Source organism: Pezoporus wallicus, unplaced genomic scaffold (genome assembly GCF_028554395.1).
Source record: "Pezoporus wallicus isolate ANWC-B61680 ecotype Strahan unplaced genomic scaffold, APGP_CSIRO_Pwel_v1 contig_3820, whole genome shotgun sequence".
NCBI lineage: Eukaryota > Metazoa > Chordata > Aves > Psittaciformes > Psittacidae > Pezoporus > Pezoporus wallicus.
The window spans coordinates 1,387,301-1,407,999 of NW_026643060.1; positions in this window are offsets into that span (position 1 = coordinate 1,387,301).

Consider the following 20,699-nt stretch of genomic DNA (forward strand, 5'->3'; position numbering starts at 1 on the left):
CCCTTCTCTAGCAAGTGATCCCAGCTGCTTGGCTTCTGTACCTTCTAGTTCGTGACCATCGGCCCCATTGTCCCAGCATCGGAGTAACCAGGTGATGATGTGCTCCCCTGGTTGACGGGTAAAATCTTTTCGCATATTCCGCAGCTCGGTTGAGGTCCGAGGTCGAGAAGTTACCTCTTCTTCTTCTTCTTCGTCATGTGAGGATGACTCCTGATCAGATTCTGGACCGGGTGGTGAATTCATTGGTTCTTCATCTCGCTTCACCCTTTTTGCCTCCTTTTTGCTTGTTCTCTTGCGTACAGGGGCAACTGATATTGGTACGAATTGGTCCTCTGGTTTGGCTGCAGTGATTATCACTGTGGTTTGAGTGGCGACTGTACTTGTTGCTGGGGGTGGTGTAGCTACCGTGCTTGGAGCTGGGGTAACCGCGCTGTCTGTTGCAGTTGAAGTTTGAGCAGCTGCTGTACTTGCCACTGGGGTAGCTGCGCAGTTCATTGCAGCCAAAGTTTGAGTAGCGACTGTCACTTTGCCCTCAAATCCGCCGACATTCTTTTCCTTTTGAAGGTGCTGGATAGTGTTGAACAAGGCCCTGTAAGCATAGGCCAAGCCCCAGCACGTTGCCGTGATTTGTCCATCTCTGGTATGGCCAGAATGACCACACACCTCATTTAAGTGTTTTACTAATTCTTCTGGATTTTGCAGTTGTTCGGTAGTGAAATTCCAAAATACTGGAGGGGCCCACTGACCTAGATACTTGCCCATACTATCCCACACACCCTGCCACTCATGGCTGTCCAGCCTCTGGGAAAATCTCTCGGTCCTCCTACATCGTCGTTTGACCCCAGACAAGACCCAAACCTGAATCTGCTTAACTCTTGAAATCAGTAGTGGGCAAAACACACTCTGTATGCGTGTTAGCATGGTGATTCCCATCACCATCAGCAAACAAGTCTCAAGAGCATTAAAAGGCCATTTAAAAAATTCAAAACTCTCAAATGTAAATGGTCTGGGGGGACGACTAGGAGGGTAAAGGATGTCTCCTTCACAGGTTGAGCACCTGAGAAGGAGAAAAAAGATGTGTAATTGCTAAGCACCTCCATCATATACCTCCCAAAGTATAAAGGTGGTGACCACACTGGGAACATAAACCAGATCAGTTTCATGATCAACGATTCTATTGTATTACAAGTCATTACCATAAAGTACAATGGGATAAAAACCTTAGCCCAAGCCCCACACTTGAGAAAACAGCCAATACATGGACCATACTGAAACTGTGAGATCAAGAGGATGAGGCCAATAAATCAGCATTGTAAGATATCCAGTTAGATCTGTTCTTATCTATGCCCCACGTTGCCAAAAAAGAACGTGGTTTGTCAGGTAACTTGATCCCAAGAGGACAACAAAACCCCCCCTGAGAGGAACCGAGAGATGCAAATGAGACAAGAACAGTCCAGCAACAAATGCTACTATCAGCTAAAACAATGATAAGAAAATAACAAGGGAAGAGACTATCAATCCAGTCAGATGCTGTTCTTATCTCAACCCCTCCTCCGTGGCAGAGCCCCACAGAGTCCTTGGTCAAGGTAAACATCACTTAGCAACAAAAAAAGAACTGCTCTCAAACTAGAAGGGCAAATCAACAGTTATTGCAGCTACTCAAGCTCCAGGCACAGCAGCTTCATCACCCCCAGCAACAAGTACAGTCGTGTTAGAAAAAGACTGAAATTTTACATTAAAATGATTATATAGAGCAAGAGAAATGACTATATTTGAAAAGTTTTTGAATCAAGAGTAGACTTCTGTATATTAAAAGAATGCTGTAACTTTGCTGTGGTAGCCTCAGCAGTAGAAACTAACGTAACATCGAGAAGGATACAGGATGCCTGGCCTCAGACATTGTAGTTTAGAACAGGGAAGCCTTGTCTAACTGTGCGTCTTGATAATACAGACATTCATAATTTTTGTATTACTTACAAGGAAGCTTTGTCTAGAAATGGAAACCATGTATCTTAAGCAGCAGAAAGTTTCATCTCTACAATATTGGTAGCTTTGTGAAATCATTGCAACATAAAAGGACAAGCCAAGCCACAAAGTGAGAATGCTAACATCCACATAATGGTTGGGGCCTGTCCAAAGAGCAGAAAGGTGAAAAGAATAAGGGGAGGAAGACTCCTTACTTCATATGAGGAAGACTCCTTACTTCATCTGAGGAAGACTCCTTACTTCATCGGGACGACCACCAGAGGGGGCTGCGCAAGCATAGAAGAGGCTGATGTCATAATGGACTAATGAAGTAATCCTTAATGCATATGTATCAGTTACGAAATTTTAGTGTACAAATTGTGAACGTGATGTGACGGGGTCAAAGCCAGATTTGGGTGTGTGCCCCTGGTTTCCCAGCGCTGCAATAAAGCACCTCATATAACCATTCTGGTGGTTATGTGTCAGTTCTTACGCTAACAGTCGCTACTCAAACTTTGGCTGCAATGAACAGCGCAGCTACCCCAGTGGCAAGTACAGCAGCTGCTCAAACTTCAACTGCAATAGACAGCACGGTTACCCCAGCTCCAAGCACAGCAGTTGCACCACCCCCAGCAACAAGTACAGTCGCTACTCAAACCACAGTGATAATCACTGCAGCCAAACCAGAGGACCAATTCGTACCAATATTATCGGTTGCCCCTGTACGCAAGAGAAAAAGCCAAAAAGAGGCAAGAAGGGTGAAGCCAGATGAAGAAACAATGAATTCACCATCCGGTCTAACATCTGATCAGGAGTCATCATCACATGATGAAGAAGAAGAAGAGGTAACTTCCTGACCTTGGACCTCAACCGAGCTACAGAATATGCAAAAAGATTTTACCCGTCAACCGGGGAGCACATCATCACCTGGTTACTCCGATGCTGGGACAATGGGGCCAATGGTGATGAATTAGAAGGCACAGAAGCCAAGCAGCTGGCATCACTTGCTAGAGAAGGGGGAATTGACAAAGCAATTACAAGAGAGAAAATGTCCCTCAGTCTTTGGAGGAGGCTCTTGGCAGCTGTGAAAGAAAGGTTTCCATACAAGGATGATGTTATGAGTCGTTCGGCCAAGTGGACTACTATAGACAAAGGCATCCAGTCTCTGAGGGAATCAGCCATCGTAGAGATGATCTATCACATCAAGCCTTTGAGCAAATTAAACGTGAGATAGTTCATGCAGTAGCCCTTGGACCTGTCTGGACCAGGCCAGATGTAAAAAAAGTACTGTACACTGCAGCTGGGGAGAACAGTCCTACCTGGAGCCTCTGGCAGAAAGCTCCAGGGGAGACTCGAGGTCGACCCCTCGGCTTTTGGAGTTGGGGATACAAAGGATCTGAGGCCAGCTATACCCCAACTGAGAAAGAGATACTGGCAGCCTATGAAGGGGTTCGAGCTGCTTTGGAAGTGATTGGCACTGAAGCACAGTTCCTCCTGGCACCCCGGTTGCCCGTGCTGGGCTGGATGTTCAAAGGCAGGATCTCCTCTACACATCATGCAACTGATGCTACATGGAGTAAATGGGCTGCACTAATTACACAACGAACTCGAATAGGAAATCTCAGTCATCCAGGCATTCTAGAAGTCATCATGGACTGGCCAGAGGGCAAAGATTTCAGAATGTCACCAGAGGAGGAGGTGATGAGTGCTGAAGAGGCCCCACCATATATAATAAACTGTCAGAAAGTGAAAAGCAGTATGCCTTGTTTACTGACGGGTCCTGCCGTATTGTGGGAAAGCATCGGAGATGGAAGGCAGCTGTATGGAGTCCTGGATGACAAGTTGCAGAAACTGCTGAAGGAGAGGGTGAATCAAGTCAGTTTGCCGAGGTGAAAGCCATCCAGCTGGCCCTGGACATTGCTGAACGAGAAAAGTGGCCAGTACTTTATCTCTATACTGACTTGTGAGGGTGGTTGAAGCAATGGAAGCAGAGCAACTGGCAACGCAGAGGTAAACCCATCTGGGCTGCTGCACTGTGGAATGATATTGCTGCCTGGGTGCAGAACCTGGTGGTGAAGGTATGTCATGTATATGCCCATGTACCCAAGAGTCGGGCCACTGAGGAACACCAGAACAACCAGCAAGTGGATAAAGTGGCTAAGATTGAAGTGGCTCAGACGGACTTAGAATGGCAACATAAGGGTGAATTATTTTTGGCCTGGTGGGCCCATGACACTTCAGGCCGTCAGGGCAGAGATGCAACATACAGATGGGCCCGTGATCGAGGGGTGGACTTAACAATGGACACTATTGCCCAGGTTATTCATGAGTGTGAAACATGTGCTGCAATTAAACAAGCCAAGCGGTTAAAGCCTCTTTGGTGTGGAGGACGATGGTTGAAGTATAAATATGGGGAGGCCTGGCAGATTGACTATATCACACTGCCGACAACCCGCCAAGGCAAGCGCCGTGTGCTTACAGTGGTGGAAGCAACCACCGCACGGCTGGAAATATACGCTGTGCCCCAGTGACACATCACAGTGCTGGTGATACTGATGTTTTTGGTTGTTGCTAAGTCATGTTTACCCTGACCAAGGACTTTGTGAGGCTCATGCTCTGCCAGGGAGGAGGGGAAGCCGTGAGGAAGCAGAGACGGGGCACCTGTCCCAGGCTAGCCAAAGAGGTATTCCATACCTCAGCATGTCATGCCCAGGGTGGGGGGTAACTGGGAGTTACCCGGAAGGACACGGGCTTCTGGGTGGGACTCGTTTCTTGGCGAGTGGTATTGTATTCTCTTCCCTTGTTATTTTCCCTTATCATTGTTGTCGTTGGTGGTAGCGGTGGTGATTTGTGTTGTACGTTGGTTGCTGGACTGTTCTTGTCTCAACCCGTGGGAGTTGCACTCATTCGATTCTCCTCCCCATCCCTCACTGGAGCGGGGAAAGGGAGAGCCCGGGGGGGGGGAGGGGGGGGGTGCTCAATTGCTTCCAGGCCTGGCACCACTCCGGGGAGTGAGTGAACAAACTGTCTGGCTAGGGTTTAAACCACGACAGGGGGATTCCTAATTTATTCCTCAGTGGCTGCTTTATCTAGAGTTGAATACTTTATCAAGTAAGATACTTTTGGCAGAAACAAAAGCATGGACTAAAACTGCAGCATTTCTGTACACGAGGTACAAAAGCTTGCACATGCACACAAACTGTTCAAATCAAAAAGCAATATGAAATATTATGTCATATTCTACACTACAGCAAGGATGACATCATAATATGTGGTGGATACTAACCCAGCGATACATAGTGTCAGTCACAGGGAAAAGCTGACACACTAGACAAGAAGAATTCATAAACAATTCAGCTGGAACTGTCCTAGCTATTAGGAACATGGGTGGTTCAGAATGAATGATCACACCACAAAGGTAAATAAAGTATCTTAAAAGTATTTTACATTTTCAGGTCTATATGAATGTGTAGGTAAGCCAAAGATAAAGCTGGATAAAAAGCAGTACATAGTATAATGTACCTTGAAGCTAAAAAAGCTGCAAATATAAAACTCCTATTTGAAATTACATTATGTACATCACAGATGAGGACACAAGATTTAGACAACCAGCTAAGTTATAAGCAATACACTCAGAAGTTGTCATAATTAGACTTATTTTAAACCCAGTATCTGTGAGCAGAAAAATGAAAAAAAAAATCAATTTATTCTGTTTACTTGTTTTCCGCTATTTTCTAAATGCTTTAAGTGAAAAGATTTCATGCTGACAACTCCAGAGAACTGCAGCCTCAATAGCTTCTACTACCATGAGCAACACTTTTTAACTACACGTTTCAACATACCCAAGGCTCATCCAATCTGCAAGCTTCTTCCCAGCTTTAGATATCAATAGGTTGATCCTGTTTTGTGAGAGTCCAGTGATCCTTCATGCCCTTTCAGCTCTGTTTTCTGTGATGAAAATCTGGAATACAGTCAGGATAACAGTAAGGTTCTATTTGAAGCCATTTTCATAGTGATTGCCTCACTTTCATGTCTGACTGTGCTCTCTGCATTAGACAGCTTGCCAAAACTGTTTATTCTCTCATTCTCTGATTAGGAGGAGGACCTTTGATAGTGCTATGTTTTTATTGTGTAAGAAGGATCTTGATTTTGTTTTATACATTGTGTTATGTGAAGCAAAGACAAATAAAAAAAGAAAAAAGCAAGAATTGCAAAAGTTCTTATAACCTGCTGTAATCCACCCTTTCTTGAACAAAATAAATAAAAAGGTCTGTATTTAAGATAAACATGCCTGAAATCTGTTTTGAGTGCATTATTATGCCAAAAGAATGAAAGGTGGATTACCACCTTTATAGTAGTAAAAACAAACCTGACATCAGTTAAAAGCTTAAACTGAATATCACATAGCTGTAGTAGTATGAGCAAGAAGCCACAACGATTTTATTTCAATTATCATTATTCCTTTAACTTTCTAAGCACTGAAAGTTTCAGTATATCTAAACACATATCAGTGTTTGTACCTCAGGTGCAGAGGCAGCATAAGGCCCACAAAGACATAATGTATGCTAGAAAGCATTAAAACACAGATGTCTGGGTCCAAGAATCAGTGATGAATACAGAAACATTCGTGAGCTACGGACTCAGCAAGCCAAGTGTGGCTAGATGTTTTCAATCAAAGGAAAGTTTGTGCTGGCTAATTCGGACTTTTTCAAACACTTTTCTGTCTACCTGCTTTTTACAGATTAATTAATTTACATGTACCTCAGATTCAGTTTCAGCAAAGTTCTTCTTCACATACAAGCAGATGCTGTTAAAATCAAAGGCAGAGACATGACCCAGTGTAAGCAGAGCTATGTGTCTGCTGCATATTCATGACATGAAGCCATGTTATCTGACCTCTTTCAGACTGTATTTTGAAGAAAAAAAAAAAATAATTGAGGGAAAAAAAGAGAAGCTAAATTCACCAACAATGAGAAACCTGGCTGTGCTAAACGCAGTTTCTCAGCACTCCTTTTTGGTTTACTCTGCATGGTTTCTTTTTATATTCTGGGTACTCTTAAGGGGTTTGTCTAAGAGGTTTGAAATTAAACTAAGGGGTTCTGCCCCCTATACTGACCTTGCACTTTACGTAGTCAGAGTCAGATAGTATCTGATCTCTGCATTGCATTTCCTGTGCTTTTTCAGAAATTCATCTCACAAAGGTTTTAAATGCCCTGCCTCATTATTCACAAAACTTTACCACACTGCAAATGTTCTCACTTTCAGAAAGTACCTTAGGTCCTCTAGCCTCTGAATACACACCCCGTGAAGTTATTTTCTCTCTCTTGCCTAGTTAAAAAATTATTGATTGCCACTTGCACTTCGCAGTGATGGTCCTCCATTGCCTACATCTGCATTCTTTTTGTATTTTAGCCTCTACTTCCTACCGACAGCATTGTTATCTGCAATGTGTGTACTGGTGTGAAAGTCAACGCATTTTGCTGGACACTGCCTGAATGATTTATTTTCATACCTCCTTAAGTAAATCTTTGTAGTCCAGAGCTTTTCCAATCAATTATCAGAAAATCACCATAAGCAATTTCTGCTTATGCTATTGCTGTTTGGTAGTACTTCCTCGCAGAATTTACCCATTTCTTTTGTTGCTGGTTTTCAGAATCAAATTATTTTCAACAGTCACTGCCTTCTGCAGGTATTCTTCGCAAGAGTGTAAAGTAATTAAAAATTTCCTTTTGCCAAAATAGTTTATCAGAATTCCCCATTTGGCCTTCAGCCAAATGATTAGGCCTTCCAGCTTGCATAATTAAGGCTGTTGAGTAAAACCACACATATTTACCAGCTCCCTAACAAATGAGTTCTCAGATGTACTTGCTAATACTTGTCATGGTGTGAGCCATACAATGCAACTTAATACAGCAACAATAGAAAAAAGAAAAGAAAATATATGGTGAGGAAACTGCAGATTTTTCTGTTTTTTCAAGGTCAGTGGTCTGTCAGCTGAGACACTCCTCCAGGTTGCCTATGACAAGGTTCAGGTTTATAGAACACACAAACTTAAAAAGGGCAGATTACATAGTCCAGAACTACTAGAGAATATCTATACAGAAACTTTGCTGCCCAAGAGATGAATAGGATGATAAAACAGGAAATCTTAGAGATGGAGACCTTGGTCCCTCCATGAATATAAGTTTTGAAACTTTCTTCTCATCCAGCCTGAATTTATCTGTCTTTAAGATTATCTTGAGCCTTTGTTAAGAACTGTCCAAAATAGCTTTTTTCCACGTAATGCAAGGAGATGAGCTGGTTTCAAATTTAAAGGTTTATTAATCACAGTATCACAGTATGCTAGAGATTGGAAGGGACCTCAAAAGATCATCTAGTCCAGTCCCCCTGCCAGAGCAGGAACACCTACATAATATTACACAGGAATGTGTACAGGTGAGTTTTGAATGTCTCCAGGGCAGGAGACTCCACAACCTCCCTGGGCAGCCTGTTCCAGTGTTCTGTCACCCTCACTGAGAAGAAGTTTCTTCTCAAGTTTAAGTGGAACCTCTTGTGTTCCAGTTTGTACCCATTACCCCTTGTCCTATCATTGTTTGCCACTGAGTAGAGCCTGGCTCCATCCCCGTGACACTCCCCCTTTATATATTTATATACACTAATAAGCTTACCCCTCAGTCTCCTCTTCTCTATAGAGACCCAGCTCCCTCAGTCTTTCCTCATAAGGGAGATGCTCCACTCCCTTAATCATCTTCGTTGCCCTGCGCTGGACTCTCTCCAGAAGCTCCCTGTCCTTCTTGAACTGAGGGGCCCAGAACTGGACACAATATTCCAGATGCGGTCTCACCAGGGCAGAGTAGAGGGGAAGGAGGACCTCTCTCGATCTACTAACCACCCCCCTTCTAATACACCCCAGGATGCCATTGGCCTTCTTGGCCACAAGGGCACAGTGTTGGCTCATGGTCATCCTGCCGTCCACTAGGACCCCCAGGTCCCTCTCCCCTACACTGCTCTCTAACAGGTCGTTCCCCAACCTATACTGGAACCTGGGGTTGTTCCTGCCTAGATGCAGGACTCTACACTTTCCCTTGTTATATTTCATCAAGTTATTCCCTGCCCAACTCTCCAGCCTGTCCAGGTCTCGCTGGATGGCAGCACAGCCTTCTGGCGTGTCAGCTACTCCTCCCAGCTTAGTGTCATCAGCAAACTTGCTGATAGTACACTCAATTCCCTCATCTAAATCGTTGATGAATATATTAAATAATACTGGTCCCAGTACTGACCCTTGAGGCACTCCACTAGTTACAGGCCTCCAACTAGACTCCGCCCCATAGACTACAACTCTCTGGCTTCTCTCCTTCAGCCAGTTCGCAGTCCACCTCACTACCTGATCATCCAGACCACACTTCCTCAATTTAGCTGTGAGGATGCTGTGGGAGACTGTGTCAAATGCTTTGCTGAAGTCAAGGTAGAACACATCCACCTCACTGCCATCATTCATCCACCGTGTTATTTCCTTGTTATAAGTGTTATAAGTTAAAGTGCTACCAAGGATATCAATGCAGTATTTTTCTAAAACTTTAACAATATAGGGTCCATATCTTACAATTTAGCTGTCTACAGATACATATGAAGCAGTTAGTGAATTAAATTCCTTAAAACAGAATTTCAATGAAGTTTTATTACTTTCAGCTGACACATGAATTGATTACATTCACAAGATATAGAAATGGTTTCTGACAGCTGGTAGCTATATACACTGCAAGGACAAAAGCTCATTAGGAATGAACTCTAAAGCAATACAAACTGATAGCAAGAGGCCTTTTGCTAATCTTGAGAAGAGTGACTTGAGACTTTTCTCCTTTAGAAAGCAAGAATAAGCTGCTTGAACTTTTCATATTAAAGGAGCTGCTTGCCTTTCAGGCTTTGGTAGTTTGATCAGCGTGTAACAGATTTGAATGTGTAAGTCACACAAAAAATCCACAAGAACACACAAACAATCATTTTGTTCATTAATAAATGTCAGGAGAAGTCAGAATATGCTTAGACTTCATTTCTGTGTGATTACTGAGACACTGTAGGAAGACAACTGTAAAGTATAGGTTACACTTCACTATGAAACTACTGGCAACGGGTGCATATCAACCAAAAAAAACCCCACTTTCTTACACACAAACAAATCAAAATGCTCAGTGTCACTAGAACAATTTTATCCCAGGAGAAAAGATCAAGCTAGTTGTGTACATAAAATTGGCATTTTTAAGTCAGTCCAAGAGGGACTGAATGACTGCGCATAATGCTGTGCCAAAGCTACATATGCCTCATCAATCAACTATGCTTCAGAATGCTCATGCATAGCCTAGCACACAAATCAGCACATCCAAGTCAACTAGAATCTATGACAAGTGAAAAAAAGACTAAATTTTAAAATCATTCTAAAGCAATGTTTCAAATCATACTTTTTTCTATATGAGGTTTACGATCAAACACTATCTTGTCATTTTACTTAAACAGATAAGTGGCTTTGTAGTCTTAATTGTGGTCATTCTGATTTATTTTTTTTTTTTAGTTCTGTGTGGCTTTGCTTTTATGGAAAGAGCTTTGATGAGCAAAAAGGTAAACATACCATTCTTGCTGCACCTCTTAGAAATGCTGGGTTCAGCATTTACCATAATTGTCATTACCAGTTTGATGGAGCTTTTCCCCAAAGTCACAGAGAATAATTTGTTTAAGCCTAATAGGCAAAAATTAGGTGGTGAAAGATAGAAATTCCATGAAAATTCACTAGGCAAGCAAACAGTATAGTGAAAAACGGGACACATATCTATAAGGAAATTACAACTAAAAAAAAAAGTCAGCCAACATGCTTTTTTTTCCTTTTCATAATTTCAAAAATAACATTCAAGTTAAGTGGTTTAGAAACTTTCAAAATTTCATTATTACACTTAAAAGTAAAAAAAAAAAACACCACACATATATACATCGCTTGCTTTGTTGTTGTTTTCTTTTTTCTCTCCTCACATAATACATTTTGGATAAAATATACCGCTATACTGTTCTAAATTCAAAAAACCAAGCATGAAATATTAACAGTTCTCTGATGCTCTGCCTGACTTCCATCTTTCAGAAAAGTACAAATTCAGCACCAAATCCAGACTCAAAATTCAAACTCATGTCGAATCTGAAAATACTTAAAATGTGCTTTTTTCTCTATTTAAACAGTGATTGAAACTCATTAGAAAAAAGAAATCTCAAAATATTATATTTATGAAGGGAAAAAAGTATTTGCTTTTCAACCAGAAAAAATATTCAGTATATGGTGCAACAAAACTAGACATGTGGCTTCTGAAACTTAAGGACACAAGATTACAATGGATAAGGACACTCTGTTTAATAGTTTCCTCAACCTGCATCTAGATGTGATTTTGTACATATAGTCCTAAGAGAAAGCTGACCTCAGAATTCCCTGAGGCATGCCTAGAGGCCAGACTGTAGATTCCTACCAAGTAGGACTGCTGTTCTCTCAGGATTTGTGTTGATGACTGTAGAGTTGGTTATAATCCCAAGGGCTGTGTGCAGCAACATTTATTTCAGTATTATTTTAACAGTTAACCCAGAAGATGCAAAAAACATACTGAGTAGGGATAAAATAATGAGATGGTATGTCACAGAATCACAGATAGTTAGGGTTGGAAAGGCCGTTAAGATCATATTGTTCCAACCAACCCCCTGCTGTGACAATTGACTGACAGTGAGGAAAAAAAAACAAAACAGAGAGGAAAAAAAAAACACCTCTGACATTTAAAATGCCCTAAGCATTGCAAAATGCTCAAAATGCACACAAAATATTGTAAAAAAAAGAAAAAAAAAGAAAATAAACAAAACCTGTATACTTACACCAGAAGTGGGATTTTTCTGCAGTTCATTTAGCATAATGGGGCAGATAGGAATACCCAGAACAGAGAAAAGTACCAAATGAACTATGATTCATAGAATCATAGATAGTTAGGGCTGGAAAGGACTTTAAGATCATCCAGTTCCAATCCTTCTGCCACGGGCAGGGACACCTCACACTAAACCATGCCACTCAAGGCTCTGTTCAACCTGGCCTTGAACACCACGAGGGATGAAGCATTCACAACTTCCCTGGGCAACCCATTCCAGTGCCTCACCACCCTCACAGGAAAGAACTTCTTCCTTATATCCAATCTAAACTTTCCCTGTTTTTTAGGGTACTCCCCTCTATCCTGGAGAATTGATGAAAAGACAATCTGAGCTCCAGAGCCCCTAACCACCTCTCCCAGGGCTCTGTAGTCGTTCTTTATGTTCTCCTGGCTACTGCTATCTGTATCACTAGCACCCACATGGATCACTACTAGAAGTGCCTCTCTGCAACATCCCTGATCTGTGCCCCTGGTAGGTAACACACCTCCCTTGAGACTTGGTCAGGCCAACAGATGGGTGCCTCTGTTCCTTTCAAAGTAGTGTCCCCTCCTACTACGACCCGCTGCTTATTCCTGGCAGCACCAGTACTGATCTTTCCCAGTGCATCAGCTGGTTGTTCATGGCACGAATGTGTTTCCTCATCAGCCCCCTGCAGGACAGCAAAGCGGTTCTGCGTGGGGACAGGGGATTTAGGAGGAAGTCACTTGCTTTTAATTGTCCTTTTCCTCCTTTTTATGATTTTGTTGTTGTTGTTGCAGTTTCCCAGCTCCCTGAGTTAACGGCCTCCTTCTTTCCTCCATGAGCTGCAAGGGACACTTGGGGCCCCTGCACAGTTTGGGCCGGGAACAAGCATTCCTGCTTCCTCTCAGCTTCCCTGACATCTCGCAGTCTATTGACAGCATCCCGCAGCTCAGCCCCTGCTGCAGGAAGAGCTCCACCAGGGAGCACCGGGTGCAGCCCTGCCCGTTGCGCACCCTCCCCTCACCAGACCAGTGCAGGCACTCTCTACACCCCGAGCTCTGCACTGCAGCCTCCCCTCTCGTCGGCTCTGTCTGGGTGCCTACGCTGCCACCGCCGGGGCAGCCAGAGCAGAGCTCCCGGACCAGGGCCTGCTCCCAAGACATGTATTCACCATCCTCGACCCGCCCTGCTCGCGGTGCTCCCCGGGGCAGGTTTTTACCCACTCAGGGCTGGTGCCGCCCCTGCTGGCTCCGCCCCCTGCTCGCCACTGCCCGCTTCAGCGGAGCTGCCGGCTCTGGGCAGGTTCTGTGGAGGAGTTGAGGCTCCCTCGGTGGCTGTCGCCGCTCTGAGCTGAGGCTCCTGGACGCTGATCTCCCCCGCTCCGGTGTTGAAGGCGTCCTCTCTCGAGCTGCTCACCTCAGCAATTCAGCAGTATTTCAGCCAGCAGCTTTTCTTTAGATTTTTCTTTAGAAGCTATATGGTTATGTTAAATGCAGCGAAAAAAAATGTTTTAAATGCATTGTAACAAAAAGCCAGATCAGATTTTTTTTTTAAGAAATCCATTTATTTATTTGTTACATGCTTCTGGCTGTATATTACCAAACTATCATACTTTGCAAGCTAGAAATGATGACAATGAGTTTCAAAGAGGTAACTGAACTTTTCCTGCAAATGCAGAAAAAGATCTGTAGGAAAAAAAAAAACAAAAACAGAAAAAGCAAAAAAAACCCACAACAATATAATTGCATGTTCACTATATAGACACAAATATTCTCTTGCCAGAATATGAGTGTGTTACAATTTTTAAATCATACCACTATCTTGAAAGAATGTTGTTAGAACTAGCTGTTATGGAGCTAAGACCCAAATAATTTAATATGACCTTTAAATGAACACGATTATTGCCATAGTGGCATGATGTATACTGAAGCCACAGTTAATTCACAGCTGTATTATAAAACTCCAGTACTAAAGAAAAGGGTAAAAAAACCTGTGCCTTACAGGAATGGCCATGCATATTTTGCTCTATGTTTTATCTCTTCAGTATTCCTCATTCCCTCATCCAGGAGAAAAGGACGAACAATCTCATCACACTTTTCCACCATTTTATCAGTTCAGCTCCTGCTGTGAAGTGAAAGCATCATCTCTGTTCGTATTATGAACAAAGCATATAAACAGGTGCACTTCATGCCTAGCTATGCCCTCAGAAATACCACCACTATTGCTGACTGTCCTGGGTTCAGCAAGCTAAGGAAGTACTTTAATACGTCCAAGCCCTTAACCTGACAGACATTCACATCATCAGATTGTCCTGTAAGGCTTCTGGTTTTGAGCCTAAGTCATAGGCACACTAAGAAAATGCCAGTGTCACAGCCTGTGTATCATTGCTAGCTGGATAGCACCCAGTTATAATTTGCATTCTTCTGAAAAAATGAATGGATCTCAAAAGCATGGTCTTTCAAAAAGGAAAATAATCCCTGAGTGACTTTGAGAAAATTGGCCTGTGGGGGGGAAAAATAACTTTCAGCTGTAGTCATCATTCTCCTGAGCCATTTTTCAAGTTTTTTTATCCTAAAGAAATAACCACATTTTCGAAGATCAAAATAAGGAAAATTGTTCTTCTCACACCGCTAAGGATTGCTAGATATACACGATTAGAGGCTGGATATTTGTGTTTGGTTGAAATGAGACAAATTAAAAGGCAACAGTAACAATGCCATTGTGCCTAGACCTTACCATTTTCTTCAAATTGAAGTGAAAGGTCAGTGATGAAGGATGTCTGAAAAATTCATGAACTAACTGGAAAGTGTCCTTGTAGTGAGACCCTTGAGCAGTCAAGAAGCAGGGAAAGTGAATTAAACTCACAAGTCCTTTCTTTAGGCTGGTTCTTATTTGATTTCTCAAGGTTTCAAATTAGATCAAGGTCATATAGATCAGGAATTGCACTGGTGATATAAAAATCGAGCACAGTACAAAAAAATATAAACTTCAATCAAACAAGAGGCATTGTTCAGGGAAATTTAAGAAACAAATAAAAATAGCTAAGGTGCTTTAATTGAGTCTTACAGTATGATAGGGCTGTACCTCTATAGTAACTATTTAGACCAGAATATCTTTCCTCACGCTGTTCCAGACCAAATGATAATAGTGAAAAGATTACTGAAACTGTATGATACTGGTGGCTTCTTGAATTCTGTCACCACATCCCACCTGAGGTTAGAACACTATAAAATGTCCCAGGTAGTGGTTAAGAACGAGATGTTAGGCATTCATGCTTGAAATTGTGGGTCATTTTTGATTAAACATCTTGCAGAGGAAATAAGGCATGGCATTTTCATAGTGAGTTTGTAGTGTAATATGAGAGTGCATAAAAACTAAACTTGTTAGAGGTGATATATATATAACTAACAGAAAGTGACAGGGGAAAACCAGTTCAGCTAAACTGAGACTTAACTGAATGCTGTTAAAAATTGATGAAGGGTAGTCCATCCAGAAAAGTGTGCTAAGCCTATTGTAGAATGCTTAGTTTAGTTTAAGTTTCTATGTTAAGATTTGGCCTAGAAACAAATTTTTTGTTTGGGGTTTTTTTTTGTTTGTTTGATTGTTTTGGTTTGGTTTGGTTTGTTTGTTTGTTTCTGGAGCTACTAAAAGGTGCACATTTAAAGATACAAGAATTCTAAAAGATGCTATATATGTGCAGCAGTCCTAAGAATCTTTTCGTTGGTAGAGTTGGTTCTTCAGATTTCTGGATTTTTTTTTCACCCCACAAGAATTTTAAGAGGGCAAAAGGGTTTAAGATTAAAGAACCAAATATAAGATGCTTTCTAGTCTCACTTCCTATAAGTTTTCACAATTTGTGAAGGACCCATATAAATCAATGCATTTCTTGAGAAAAAAAAACAAAAAAAATTCTTCTACCTTCTCTCTACCCTCTTAAGCAAACATTTTTTATCTCTAATCACCTCTTTTTGCACATGAAACGTTAATAATGGACCTGTAGGTATAACAGTAGTACAGACCAATAGCAGAAATATCCCGAGATAACACAATATTCATTTTATGGAGGAGAATATTGGGGTTTGGTCTGAAAACAAACAAATTGACTTCAGTATTTAAGAACAATAGAGAGTGACCAAGAGGCTGGAACAATTTTCTGTGGCAATGCATCTCACAGATCATGGAAGATCAACAGAAGATATTAAAGAAAATAACTTGGTTCCAATTTTTAACCAAGAATATTATTCCTTCAACTTGAATAAAGATTAACAGATAAACAAAGCAGATAAAGTAATGAAACATCTTTCAGCACTGCACAGACAAAGCACAATCCAAGCAGCAGAGCACAAAATATCATGAAAATGGTTAAAAAAAATAAATTGAGCTCTAGTTTTAGAGTCTTGAGATGCCTAATGCCATTTTTTTTTTGTTTGTTTGTTTTTTGCTTTTTTTTTTATTTCTGCAGTCATAAGAATAGGAGTATACTCTCTCTAAAAGGTCAAAGGAAAAGAAAAAAAAGGCAAAAAAAACCCCCTACAAAATAAATACTACAAACCAAGACCCTTGCCTTTCACAAGACTTCAAGATGAAGAACTATGAAGAAAAAAAACCCAAAACAATCCTATCAACATTAGCAATACCATTCACTCTAATAAGGGAGAGTGAAAATGTTCATTGTTGCAGTAGAGTGCTAGTATACATAGAACTATAGAATCATAGAGTCATAGAACATAGAATCATAGAATCACAGAACAGTTAGGGTTTGAAAGGAACTTAAGATCATCTAGTCCCAAAACCCCTGCCAATGGGCAGGGACATCTCACACTAAACCATTTCACCCAAGGCTCTGTCCAATCTGGCCTTGAACACCGCCAGGGATGGAGCATTCTCAGCCTCCCTGGGCAACCCATTCCAGTGCCTCACTACCCTCACAGTAAATAACTTCTTCCTTATATCTAATCTAAACTTCCCCTGTTTAAGTTTTAACCTGTTACCCCTTGTCCTGTCACTACAGTCCCTAATGAAGAGTCCCTCCCCAGCATCCCTATAGGCCCCCTTCAGATACTGGAAGGCTGCTATGAGGTCTCCACGCAGCCTTCTCTTCTCCAGGATGAACAGCCCCAACTTTCTCAGCCTGTCTTCATACGGGAGGTGCTCCAGTCCCCTGATCATCCTCGTGGACCTTCTCTGGACTTGTTCCAACAGTTCCATGTCCTATTTATGCTGAGGACACCAGAACTGTACACACAATATTCCAGGTGAGGTCTCGCAAGAGCAGAGTATAGGGGCAGGATCACCTCCTTCACCCTGCTGATCATCTCCTTTTGATGCAGCCCAGGATACGGTTGGCTTTCTGGGCTGCAAATGCACACTGAAGCTGCCTCATTCATTTTCTCATCAGCCAACACCCCCAAGTCCTTCTCAGGGCTGCTCTGAATCTCTTCTCTGCCCAACCTGTAGCTGTGCCTGGGATTGCTCCGACCCAGGTGTAGGACCTTGCACTTATCATGGTTAAACTTTATAAGGTTGGCATCAGCCCACCTCACAAGCATGTCAAGATCCCTCTGGATGGCATTCCTTACCTCCAGCGTATCAACAGAACCACACAGCTTGGTGTCATCGGCAAACTTGCTGAGGGTGTACTCAGTCCCACTGTCCATGTCACCGACAAAGATGTTGAACAAGACCGGTCTTAACAGCGATCCCTGAGGGACACCACTTGTTACTGGACTCCAGCCGGACACTGAGCCATTGACTACAACTCTTTGAGTGTGGCCATCCAGCCAGTTCTTTATCTACTGAGTGGTCCACCTATCAAATTGATGTCTCTCCAATTTAGAGACAGGGATGTCAGGGGGGTTGGAACTTGATGATCTGGGTCAATTGCTGAGGTGAGTAGCTCGAGAGAGGATGCCTTCAACACCGGAACGGGGGAGAGATCAGCGTCCAGGAGCCTCAACTCAGAGCGACAAGAGCCACCGAGGGAGCCTCAAGTCCTCGACAGGACCTGCCCAGGAGCTGGCAGCTCAGCTGACGCGAGCAGCTGACTCACAGGGGGCGGAGCCAGGAGGGGCGGCACCAGACCTGAGTGGGTAAAACCTGCCCCAGGGAGGGCGAGCGACCAGAGCGGGTGGAGGCAGTTTGCACGGGCAGGCGAGCGGGATGGTGCGCATCCGTCATATGACCAGGGAGCTCTGCTCTGGCTGCCCCGGCGGTGGCAGCGTAGGCACCCAGACAGAGCCGATGAGAGGGGAGGCTGCAGTGCAGAGCTCGGGGTGTAGAGAGTGCCTGCACTGGTCTGGTGAGGGGAGGGTGCACAATGGGCAGGGCTGCACTCGGTGCTCCCTGGTGGAGCTCCTCCTGCAGCAGGGGCTGAGCTGCGGGATGCTGTCAATAGACTGCGAGATGTCAGGGAAGCTGAGAGGAAGCAGGAATGCTTGCTCCACCCCCAAACTGTGTAGAGGCCTCAAGCTTCACCTCTACCTCATGAAGGAAAGAAGGAGGCCGTTAACCCGGGAAGCTGGGAATTAGTGACAAAAAAAAAACAACAAAAAGAAGGAAAAGGACAACCGAAAGCAAGGGGCTTCCCCCTAAATCCCCTGTCCCCACGCAGAACCGCTTTGCTGTCCTGCAGGGGGCTAATGAGGAAGCGCACTCGAGCCAGAAACAGCCGGCTGATGCCTTGGTAAAGAAGATCTCTACTGGTGCTGCTAGGAAAAAGCGGCGGGTTGTAGTAGTAGGGGACTCTACACTGAAAGGGACAGAAGCACTTGTCTGCCGTCCAGACCCCATCTCAAGGGAGGTGTGTTGCCTACCGGGGGCACGGATCAGGGATGTGGCAGAGAGGCTGCCTGCTCTAGTAAGTCCCACGGACTATTACCCACTCCTGGTGATAACATGTGGGTGCTAGGGATATAGACAGTAGTAGCCTGGGGAACATAAAGAAGGACTACAGAGCCCTCGGGGAGGTGGTTAGGGGCCCTGGAGCTCAGGTGGTCTTTTCATCAACTCTCCAGGATACAAGGGAGGACCTAAAAAAAGCTAGGAGGATTAGCCAGGTTAATAACTGGTTAAAAGGGTGGTGTCATAGTCAAGGGTTCGGGTGTCTTGAACACGTGACCCAAGCTTGTAGGCCAGGTCTAGTGGGGGCTGGTGGAGCTGGTCTGATAAAGAAGGGAAAGAGCAGTTTTGGTAGGAGGATTGCCAGACTGGTCAAGGAGGCTTTAAACTAGATGTGTTGGGGGAGGGGAGCATCATTCCATTCCAACACACCCAGTCAGTTGCCAGCGCCTATAATAAATGCTTGGAGCAATGTAGAGATATCCCAGCCACTCCAACCAATGAGCCGGCTTCAGTTGGAGCTCAGCTCAGATGCCTCTATACAAATGCCCGTAGCATGGGGAGCAAACAAGAGGAATTAGAGATGTGTGCACGTCTACAGGGGTATGATATAATAGGCATCACAGAAACATGGTGGGATGGCTTCTGTGACTGGAGTGTTGGAATGGAAGGTCACAGGCTCTTTAGGAAGCACAGACCTGGCAGACGGGGAGGAGGAGTTGCCCTTTATGTTAGGGATAGGCTGGAGAGTGTGAAACTCTGTCTGGGGACAGGTGAGCAGTCCACAGAGAGTTTGTGGGTCAGGGTTAAAGGGAATATAGCTATGGGAGACATTACTGTGGGGATCTGTTACAGACCGCATGATCAAAGAGAGCCTGCGGATGAAGCACTCTATAGACAGATAGGAAAAGCCTCACGCTCGCAGGCCCTTGTTCACATGGGTGACTTCAACCACCCTGACATCTGTTGGAAGGACGGTACAGCCCGGCACAAGCAATCCAGGAGGTTCCTTGATTGTGTAGAAGACAACTTCCTTCTGCAAGTAATAGAGGAGCCGACAAGGAGTAATGCCATGCTTGACCTCGTGCTCACCAACAGGGAAGGGCTGGTTGGAAATGTGACGCTCCAGGGCAGCCTTGGATGCAGCGATCACGAGATGCTCGAATCTGAGATCCTCAGGACAGTGAGAAGAGCATGCAGCAAGCTCACTGCCCTGGACTTCAAAAGAGCAGACTTTGGCCTCTTCAGGAACCTGCTTAGTAAGGTTCCATGGGATACAGCCCTGGAGGGCAGAGGCGTCCAAGACTGTTGGTTGATATTCAAGGATTGCCTGCTGCAAGCTCAGGAGTGTTGCATCCCAACCAGAAGGAAGTGCAGCAGGAGGGCCAGGAGACCTCATTGGATGGGTAAGGAGCTCCTGAAGAAAACTCAATTGAAAAAAGAAGCTTATAATAAGTGGAAGCAAGGACAGGTGGCATGAGAAGAGTACAGGGATGTTGTCCAAGAAGCTAGGGTCCAGGTTAGGAAAGCTAAGCCTCAGTTAGAATTAAACTTATCTAGAAGTATTAAAGATAACAGGAAGGGATTCTACAGGTACATAGCAAATAAAAAACAAAAAAAAAGACTAGGGAGAATGTAGGGCCCCTCAGAAAGCTCTCAGGGGAACTGGCTACACAGGATTTGGAGAAGGCTGAGGTTCCGAATGACTTCTTTGCCTCGGTCTTCACTGGCAAAGGCTCTGACCAAACCACGCAAGTCTTGGAAGGCAGATGCAGGGACTGTGAGAATGAAGACCTTGGGCCCACTGCAGGAGAGGAAGTGGTTCGAGACCATCTTAAAAATCTGAATGTGCACAAGTCCGTGAGTCCTGATGAGATCCATCCGCGGGTCCTGAAGGAGCTGGCGAATGAGGTTGCGAAGCCGCTGGCCATCATATTTCAGAAATCGTGGCAGTCAGGTGAAGTTCCCAATGACTGGAAAAAGGGAAATATAAC